Here is a 10,529-nt window from a genome sequence, read left to right on the forward strand (position 1 = left end):
GAACTTCCTTCTTAACAACATCACTCATTATAGGGTTTATTCTTCTCTGATGCTCCCTAGAGGGTTTTGAATCTTCTTCGAGCGAAATCCGATGCATGCATACGGATGGGCTTATACCTTTCAGGTTAGAGATATTATATCCTAAGGCTGAGGGATATCTTCGTAAAACGTTTAAAAGTTGGTTCGTTTCCTCATGGCTTAAGGTAGCACTAACTATAACTGGACGGTTCATCTTTTCATCGAGGAACACGTATCTCAGGTTCTTAGGCAGTTCCTTAATTTCTAAGGTTGGTTTCTTAGGGCATGGCATAGGATCTGGAGTAAGGGATAAACATTCGTAAAGGTTATCATCGATGTAAGGTTCTTTACAGTCATCATCTTCCTTTATGGGGGTCGATGGTAACTTAATTGTTTTTATAATTTCTTTTTGTTCTAATTCTCTAACACATTCATCAATGATATCTAAGGCATAACACGAGTCTCCCATCACAGGTGCCATAAGACATTTTGAAAGTATAAATTCTATTTTCTCGTCACCTACCTCAAATGTCAACTTTCCTTTCTTGACATCTAATATGGCTCCTGCAGTCGATAAGAATGGTCTACCTAGAAGAATTGGTATATCATTATCTTCTTTGATGTCCATGACGACAAAATCAGTAGGGATAAATAGTTGACCTATCCTAACAGGAACATCTTCCAATATGCCTATCGGATATTTGACAGATCTATCAGCTAACTGAAGTGACATCTTAGTGGGTTGTAATTCTCCTAAGTTTAACCTCTCACAAACCGCTAAAGGCATTAAACTCACACTAGCTCCTAAGTCTAGAAAAGCTTTTTCGATGACATGATTACCCAAAAGGCAAGGAATGGAGAAATTTCGAGGATCTTTATCTTTCTTTGCTAATTTGTCCTCGGAAATAGCATTACATTCCAAAGGCTTCGGATCGTCAAGTCTACGTTTGTTGGTAAGGATGTCTTTCAGAAACTTTGCATAAGAAGGTATTTGGGTGATGGCTTCTGTGAAAGGGATTTCTACATGAAGTTTTTCTATAACTTTAATAAATTTTTGGTATTGTTTATTGATCTGGGTTTGTTTGAGTCTTTGGGGATATGGTATAGATGGTTTATATGGTGGGGGCGGTACATAAATTTTATCTTTAGGTTCTTCTCCTTTATCTCGACCTTCCTGATTTTCAGATTCCTCTGGTTCCTTTACTTCGTCCGGGGGTTTGGTACATTCCTTAGAAGTTTCGGGTTCACTTAATCTTGGGTTTGGTGGCTCATCATAAGCGTTCCCACTTCTTAGGGTAATGGCATTGGCTTGTCCTCTCGGATTTTGTTGAGGTTGTCCAGAGAATTGTCCTCCAGGTGTAGTCTGAGGGGCTTGGTTTAAAGCTACCTGAGAGATATGGGTTTCAAGCATCTTGGTATGAGTAACTATTTGGTCAACCTTGGTTCCTAACTGAGTAATCAATTTGTTAACATGAATGTTTTGGTTCATGAACTCCTTGTTTTGTTGGGTTTGAGCGGTGATAAAATTTTCCATAATTTTCTCAAGGCTCGGCTTTGGTGGTATAGGTTGCATAGGTTGATTTGATCTAGAGGCTTGATAACTAGGTCTCGGAGGTGCATTATTTTGGATAGGGTTATTGTTTTTATAGGATAAGTTAGGGTGATTCCTCCATCCAGGATTATAGGTATTCGAGTATGGGTTCCCTTGGGTGTAGTTCACTTGCTCGGAGTGGGTTTCGTTCAATAGACTGCATTCTGCGGATTGGTGTCCTTGGGTTCCACATATCTCACAATCCGACGAGACTGCGGCTACAATGTTCGGGTTTATGCACATATGCTCGACCTTAAGGGCTAATGCGTCCATTTTAGCCTGCATCATGTCTATAGAGCTTAGTTCATGCACTCCTCCTTGGGCTTCTTTTTTCTCAATTGTCGCTCGTTCGACTCCCCATGATTGATGGTTTTGAGCCATGTCTTCAATGAGGGCACTAGCTTCAGGATAAGGTTTGTTCATCAGAGCACCGCCTGCGGCAGCGTCGATGGTCATCTTTGTGTTATAATGAAGTCCATTATAAAAGGTTTGAATGATTAACCAATTTTCTAAACCATGATGTGGGCATGCTCGTAACAACTCTTTATATCTCTCCCAAGCTTCGAACAACGATTCTCCATGGTTTTGGGTAAATCTAGTTATATGGTTTCGAAGAACGGCGGTCTTACTCGGGGGAAAATATCTAGCAAGAAAAACTCTTCTAAGGTTATCCCAAGTCGTAATGGAATTGGGTGGAAGGGAATCTAACCATGATAGGGCTTTATCTCTGAGGGAAAAAGGAAATAGTCTTAAACGTATTGCCTCAGGAGAAGCTCCATTGGTTTTAAAAGTATCTGCTAATTGAAGAAATATTTTTAAATGTTGGTTAGGGTTCTCGGTAGCGAGACCCACGAATTGTCTCTGTTGCACTAGTTGTAACAGGGATGGTTTAAGTTCAAAATTATTGGCTAGGATGATTGGGTTTACTATACTAGAACTAGGTTCTTCATTAGATGGTTGAGCGAAGTCCTGAAGAGGTCTTTGGTTTTGATCTTCGGCCATAGCTCTCTTAATTCTTTGAAAGAATAAACGTGCGCGAGCGTAAAACATAGTAATAACATAACAAAATAATAACAAAACAACTAAAATGCATGCGAAATCGGAGCCGAAAATACGGTGAATTTCAGTGTCATCAAATTCTCCCACACTTAAACCCTTGCTTGCCCTCAAGCAAAACACTAAAAAGCTCATAGAAGAAAAACTGGTGTCAACGAGTGATTTGAGCTAGAAACGCTTCTAAGTTCAAGTCGGGATGCGGTGATAGGTACTAACTGAGTGAACTAAGGGTATCATGATGACACTTATCCGCAGATACGAACACGAACTCCATTCCTATATTAACCAACCCATATTATCCCACAATACCTAGGCTTGCCTCTTCATCTCTTTTTGTGTCCTTTTCATTCAGGCACAATCACATTAAGCCCGTTATCCATACATGCTTCATAGCAGAGTGACCTGTTAGTGATTATGATCCAAACATGGGGTTCCTGGCACATAAATTTGTGTAAACCCTTTTATTTGACCCAACTGCAGTTGTGGGGGATCGGATGGTAATCCGCCCTACCGAGTTCAGCGCCAGATACCTCTGAACCAACTAACAGCGGGTCAGTTTTTCTTTTTCTTTTTCTTTTGTAGCAAATTTTTACAACCTTTTTGGTTTAAATGACTTTGTGAGGGTCACCTATACCGGAGTTGCCTTTTTTCTTTCTTTTATTTATTTCACTGGATCATTCACTTATGTTCATCGGTCCCCTACGTAGAGGATGCGTAGGCCGGAGCTGACTGCTGGAATAAACTACTGAGGACTTTTACTGAAATGATGATTAAGGCCATGGTATATGGGGTTTCGGGAGTGATTCCTATATTCATGGAGTCTATGGTGCTAAAACAATACTGATGTTTCAAAAAGTTCTCCTAAGTCACCACATCCTTACTCAAACCCGTCTTAAAACCCCAAAACTTTCAGAATAACACCGTTTTCTTTTGCAAAAATTTTTTGTTAGGGCTAAAGGAATGGGGAGATTAGACTGTACTAAAGATACACTATACTAGTGACTCGTCAAACTCATGCATTATCTAAAACACTCAAACTAAAAGCAAAATGAAGCAAAGTGAACAACTAAAAAGCAATAAAAATAAATAGTCTAACTAAAAACAGCAAAGAAAAATAGAAAACGATAAAATCTCCTCCCACACTTAAATCGAACATTGTCCCCAATGTTTCGAAATAAGATAAGGGGAGAGTAACCTGACATCCTACTGCTGACCACCGGTACCTTCGCCATCCTGAGGTGGACACAGGTTCGGCTGCGACGACAGTCTCTCTGGTCCATCCTGGCCTGTAAGGCATCCTGAGTAGTCCTCACCTCTCGAAGGTTGCTTAAAATGGAACCCTGAGTGGCTCTATCAGTGTTGAATGTTGATGGTGGTAGTTCTGCTGACGGGATTGCTCGTTTGTGATCGCAAGCAGGGACTGGACAACAGTCTCATAGGATCTATCTGTCCTCCGCTACGATTCTTGCATGAAGCTCATGTTATCCGCCAGTTGTTGCTGAATGGTAGAGAGTAGGTCATCACGCCTTTGCTCTCTAGCCATGTGGTCGTGCCACATCTCCTCTGTAATATAGAAGCCAGGAGCAGAACCTGCAAAAGAAGAAGATGGTACGGTGTGTGTCGGTGAAGGGTGATGAAGGGACACATGAGGTGGGGGAGATCGCTCTCTCTGATCATATTCTTCATCAGTGTCGTGTCCCTCCTCATCAGGAACATTAGAAGGAAGTGGACCCAAACCAGGTGGAGCATCTAAAACATAGGTCCAATTCCTTTCATTACGTACATCAGTACGTCTAGTGCACGGTAAGACAACATATGGGATAGCTACACCATGAATCATAAGCACATAACCACCCTCTCGCCTCAATCGACACAATTTCATATCTCTCAGAAATTTTAGGTTGATTGTGCGAGGAGCTAAGGAATCTAAAGTAGCTATCTCATTTTTCAGGTTAAGAGCCCGAGCAATAGACGTAATGAGTCCTCCGAAAATAATAGGTTTCGCTTTATTAAGAGTTAAAGCCATATGAGCGATCATAAACGGGACCGAATTAATTCTTCTATTTGAGGCTTCCTTACAAAAATAGAAGTTCTCGAGCATTGACCTTGTTTGGATTCTCCCGGCCAAAAATAGTACATGCCAACAGATATCTAAAAACTCTGATGGTCGGGTTATGGATGGTCGAGGCAAGAATTCCTTCAAAAGAATTTATTGAAGTGTTAGACAATCTCTGCCAGAAGGAAAACACCTCGATCAACCAATCTGAATCCAAAGGGGCCTCACAAATAGCACTGTCCCCATGAGGAATTCCTAACAGGCCTGCTAGTTCGTCGGTACTGAATTCATACTCAACAGCAAACATTCTAAATCGGACAGTACCAACTATGCTAGCAGTGTTAGGATTGACAATATAAGTTAAAGAACTTAAAAACTCGATTGTCAATCGCTCAAAGGTAGGTTCTTTGTTTTAAAAGATAGTGTGCAAGCCTAAATTATCTAATAAATAAAAAATACTATGGTAGATACCCAAAGTGTAAAGACAGTTATCATCCACATACCTTGTCGGGAGGATTTCCCGATTTTGCAACCTTTCGATAATCTTCCTCTGCCTATCTCCCGGTTTCCCTTCATGAAGGATGAATCCGTTGAACTTCATTTTTTTAGCTCTTGGAATGTGATGAAGAAGATGAAGATGGGTTTGTATAAAGGTGGGATTTTTATGAAATTTGACGGATGAAAATGAAAATGGAAGTTGGGAAAATGACTTGTATGGTGTGAAGATGAGAAATGTGGGAGCTTTTGTGGGGTTCAAGGGCATTTTTGGAAGGTGGAAAAATGGGTTTTGGAGGTTTGAAGGTATGAAAATGGTGAAAAATGTGAGTCTGCCCCGAGCTTATACAGACGATGTGGCGGGCCCCACAACATCCATGGCGGGCGCCACAAGGCTAAATTCGGTTGGACCGGATTTTGGTCATTTGGCATGGGCTTCTCATTCTCTTTTCGGTTGGGGAATCTGGATAGCGTTTGCATTGTATTTTCCTAGTGACATAAGGCTTGCATAATTTTATAAAAATAAAATTTAAACATTAGACTAATAAATAAATAATTAATTAATATAATTAGACTATAATAAAAATATAAATATAATAAACACACATAAAATATAGATGTGAAAATATTAATGTGCTAACAAAGTTAAGAAAATATCCCAAATGCAATGATATAAAGTAAGTTAGGTAAATGCGAAAAATATTCAAAACAGGAATGTTGATAAAAATGAGCCTGGGGTCAATGTGATCTCGCCAGTCTTTCGGATACCCGAGCCTGTTATCATCAAGTACAATGGTAGCAAGCAGAAGGTTTCTCCTTCCTTGATCATTAAGCCTGTTGGTCATGTGCCTTACTCTTCTGAAAAGGCAGTTCCCTATCGCTACAACGCCGTAGCAGTAGAGAATGGGAAAGAGGTGTCCTTGCCCTCTTCTTTTGTTGTGAATATTGCCGATGTTAGCGGTTTGACCCGTAGTGGCCGTGTATTTTCAGCACCGCCGAAGCCTCAAATTAATGCTGATTTTGCTGAACGCCCGATTGGGAACACTGTGAATTCTCCGAATCCGGCACTTGCTGTTAAGCCCTCCTCCGTACTAAAAACTCCTACTTTTGTTGGCCCGAGTGGCAATATGAAAGAAGACTGTGATGAGATGCTGAGACTCATCAAAAGGAGCGAGTACAATGTTGTAGACCAACTTCTACAAACGCCATCCAAAATATCTGTGTTATCCTTACTCGTAAATTCAGAACCACACCGAGAGGCTCTGCAGAAGGTTTTGGATGTGGCATATGTAGATCACGACGTCACTTTGGAGCAATTCGATAGCATTGTTGCAAACATTACCGCTTGTAACAACCTGAGCTTTTGTGACTCTGATCTCCCTGAGGAGGGAAGAGACCACAACTTGGCTTTACACATATCTATGAATTGCAAAGGCGACGCCATGTCCAATTTACTGGTGGACACTGGGTCATCATCGAACATATTTCCAAAGTCCAATCTCTCAAAGCTATCATATCAAGGGCCTCCCATGAGGCAGAGTGGAGTAGTTGTGAAGGCTTTCGATGGGTCTCGCAAAACTGTGATTGAGGAAGTTGATCTCCCAATCAAGATCGGACCAAGTGATTTCCAGATTACCTTCCAGGTTATGGACATTCACCCATCGTATAGTTGTCTTTTGGGCAGACCATGGATTCACGAGGCAGGTGCCGTGACATCCACCCTACACCAGAAATTGAAATTCGTGAAAAACAAGAAGCTGGTGGTGGTAGGGGGAGAAAGGGCTCTCCTGGTTAGACATTTGTCTTCCTTCTCTTATATAGATGCTGAGGTTGAAGTTGGAACTCCTTTCCAAGCGTTATCTATTGCTGAGACCATTGAGAAAAGAGCTCCTTCATTTGCTTCCTACAAAGATGCAAAGCTGGCCATTGAGCGTGGTGCAACCACTGGTTTAGGAAAAATGATTGAGTTAGAAAACAATGAGTCCCGGGCTGGCATAGGTTTTTCTTCTAGTACTTTCAACACCAAAGGGTTATTCAAGAGTGAAGGTTGCATCCACACTGGTCTAGATGAGGAGGTTGTTGCCGTTTTAGAAGAAGATACAAAGGATTCTGGCAACTTCATCATCCCTGGAGGGGTCTGCAACAATTGGATCGCTGTGGATATTCCAACAGTTATCCATAAGTCAACGTAATGATCACTTTGTTTAAAAACCCTTCTCCCATGCCAAAAGGAGGAGTGATGACACTGATGGCGCAAAGTACAATGATATTTTCATTCAATAAATTCATGTTAAATGTTTGTTTTTCCCATTTATTTTCCCTTTTTGATTTTGCATGAAATTGGTGATCACATAAAACCCTAAAAAATAAAATAAAACCAACCTTCTCATCTGCATAATGGTTTGCCTTGTTTGCATTCTAAATCTTTTCATATCCAAAATCATTATGCAGGTTGATTTCTAAACCCATTGAACATAATGACCCAACACCATCTCCCAATTTTGAATTCCATGTATTTAAGACGGAAGAAGATGATGTTGAAGAGATTCCTGATGAGATCACCCGGCTACTTGAGCATGAAGAGAAGATCATTCAGCCGCATCTTGAGAATCTGGAAACAGCCAACTTGGGGTCTGAAGATTGTGTGCGAGAGGTAAAGATTAGGGCACTTCTGGAAGAATCTGTTAAGGGGTTGGTTAAGTTGCTACGAGAATATGTTGACGTCGTTGCCTGGTCATATGAAGACATGCCTGGTCTAGATATTGATATTGTGCAACATTTCCTACCTTGAAGCCTGAGTGCGTGCCTGTGAAGTAGAAGCTCAGAAGAACTCATCCTGATATGGCAGTGAAGATCAAAGAGGAAGTTCAGAAGCAAATTGATGTGGGGTTTCTGGTGACTTCTACATATCCTCAATGGATGGCCAATATTGTGCCCGTGCCTAAGAAAGGTGGAAAAGTCCGGATGTGGGTGGACTATAGAGACTTGAATAAAGCTAGTCCGAAAGATGATTTCCCTCTACCACATATTGATATGTTGGTAGATAATACAGCTAAATTCAAAGTCTTCTCGTTTATGGATGGATTTTCCGGATATAATCAGATTAAAATGGCACCCGAGGATATGGAGAAGACAACATTCATCACACCTTGGGGAACATTCTGTTATCGAGTGATGCCCTTCAGTTTGAAGAACACCGGAGCCACGTATCAACGAGCTATGACTACATTGTTCCATGACATGATGCATAAGGAGATTGAGGTGTACGTTGACGATATGATCGCTAAGTCAAGATCGGAGGTTGTACTCCCAGTAGAGGTGGATATCCCATCAATGAGAGTCTTGATGGAGGCTAAGTTGACTGATGCTGAATGGGTTCAGAGTCGTTATGACCAGCTAAATTTGATAGAAAAAAAGAGATTGATTGCCATGTGCCATGGTCAGTTGTATCAGCAGAGAATGAAGAAAGCTTTTGATAAGAAGGTCAAGCCTCGTGTGTTCCGAGAAGGTGACCTCGTGCTCAAGAAAGTCTTGTCTTTCGCGCCCGATTCCAGGGGCAAGTGGACTCCAAATTATGAGGGTCCGTATGTTGTTAAGAGAGCCTTTTCAGGCGGTACTTTGATACTTACAACTATGGATGGGGAGGATTTCACTCGTCTTGTGAATTCAGATGCAGTCAAGAAATACTTCTCCTAAAAAAAAACTGAATAGCTCGCTAAGTTGAAAACCCGAAAGGGCGGCTTAGGCAAAAATGAGTGTCTCGGTGGATTGAAAACCCGAACGGGCGATCCAGGCAAAAGTTAGAGACACCAAAAAATATATAATAATGATATATGTATCCCGCTAGATTGAGTACCTCATCCTGGGGCAATCTAGGCAAAAATTAGGGATTTGGCAGGTAACTGCATCTTGACAAGACTTTGTTCTACAACTGTCGTCCGTCAGAGATCCTTGCTCATTATCAGCCAAAGCTTCAAATACATCGGATTCAGAATTGGTGGAGAAATGGTCATTATGTTCAATGTAGCCCTTTTTAATATATATCACCAATTTCAAATTTATAAAGATCTATGGAGTCTTGCCATTCGCAGACTACCATTCTATCAAATAAATTTGAGCCTTTTATCCAATTATTGGCACTCTTATCTGTTTCTATTCAAAAAATATTTTGCATGTTTTGATTAAGAAAATATCATTGTTTTAAACGATCAAATTTTTTATAATTTTTTTTAAACAAAGTGAACATTCACAATGACGAAAGGATACTTAGGAGATCCTCAGTGCTCTCCCAAGGGTGGCACGATCCCCAACAGGGTAAGATTTTTGTCCATATTCCTGGCATGACTGTATCTCCTCCCTCCGGAACCCCTTGTGGTTTATCCTACCAAGTGGATTGCTTGTTGAGAGTCACCTCTCTTCCCTTCAGCAGAGTAGCAATCTTTCTTCCTCAGCAACTTGGATCTCTTTGGGCAAGAGCGGTATTTGGTGGTTGATCCCGATAAATCCTTTATCTCCTCGGATATATTCCCCAGTAGAGTTGTTGGTGTGGTGGACCTTGTCTGTGATAACTCTCTTCCCCAGCTGGAATGATTGATGATTCATCCCTTCCAGAGTTCTTTGCTTCTTGGTATCTCTGATCCCCAGCAGATTGGATACTCCCCGGTGAACTTGGCTTTCTCTCTTGAGATGTAGTACCGGGTGGTTGGTTCCTGGACCTGGTTGTGTTAGATACGTCTGTCTGTCAGCATACATCATACATAAACCACGCGCATACATGCATAATTATAACATTCAGATATTCATGTTGCATTATTTGCCATATATCGTTGTTCGCTGTCTCCTGCTATTTGGTGATATACTTCCCCAAGCAGACGTGTGTGTCTGATCTCTCCATATAGAGTCAGCTCCATAAGCAGAAAGCGTCTATCCTTTCTTCCATATTCCCCACCGGGTTATATCCTCGTGGATGTTTATTGTTTTTGTTCCTTCCCAACACATATACTGGGATGGTTTTCCCCATTGAGTTATATCCTCACCGGGACAATTCTTGATTTAGTGTGCCTATCTAGGTTGATCCTAGATCGGTCTCTTGAGACTCTTTTCTTGTTTCCCCGTGGTAAATGAATAATTGCTCAATAATTAGTAATTATTATCCCCGGCAGTGTTTGTGTTTCTCTACCCTCATACCGGTAGTTGTAAACGCTATTTTTCCCTTTTTGCAGAGTAACTATTTTTGCTCATCTTTAATTGGTGACATTTATCTTCATCCAATATTTGGTGATGATATCCCCTCATCTGCTTGGATAATTGCCC

The 10,529-nt window shown here is 41.0% G+C and overlaps 1 non-coding gene across 1 annotated transcript; it reads left to right on the forward strand.

The window, feature by feature from the left end:
- Positions 1 to 2,120: 2,120 nt before the first annotated feature.
- LOC127090201 (small nucleolar RNA R71) lies at positions 2,121 to 2,227 on the forward strand. The gene has a single exon (XR_007791729.1). It is a non-coding gene; the product is annotated as a small nucleolar RNA R71 (small nucleolar RNA).
- The last annotated feature ends 8,302 nt before the right edge of the window (positions 2,228 to 10,529 follow it).

Source organism: Lathyrus oleraceus, chromosome 5, assembly GCF_024323335.1.
Source record: "Lathyrus oleraceus cultivar Zhongwan6 chromosome 5, CAAS_Psat_ZW6_1.0, whole genome shotgun sequence".
NCBI lineage: Eukaryota > Viridiplantae > Streptophyta > Magnoliopsida > Fabales > Fabaceae > Lathyrus > Lathyrus oleraceus.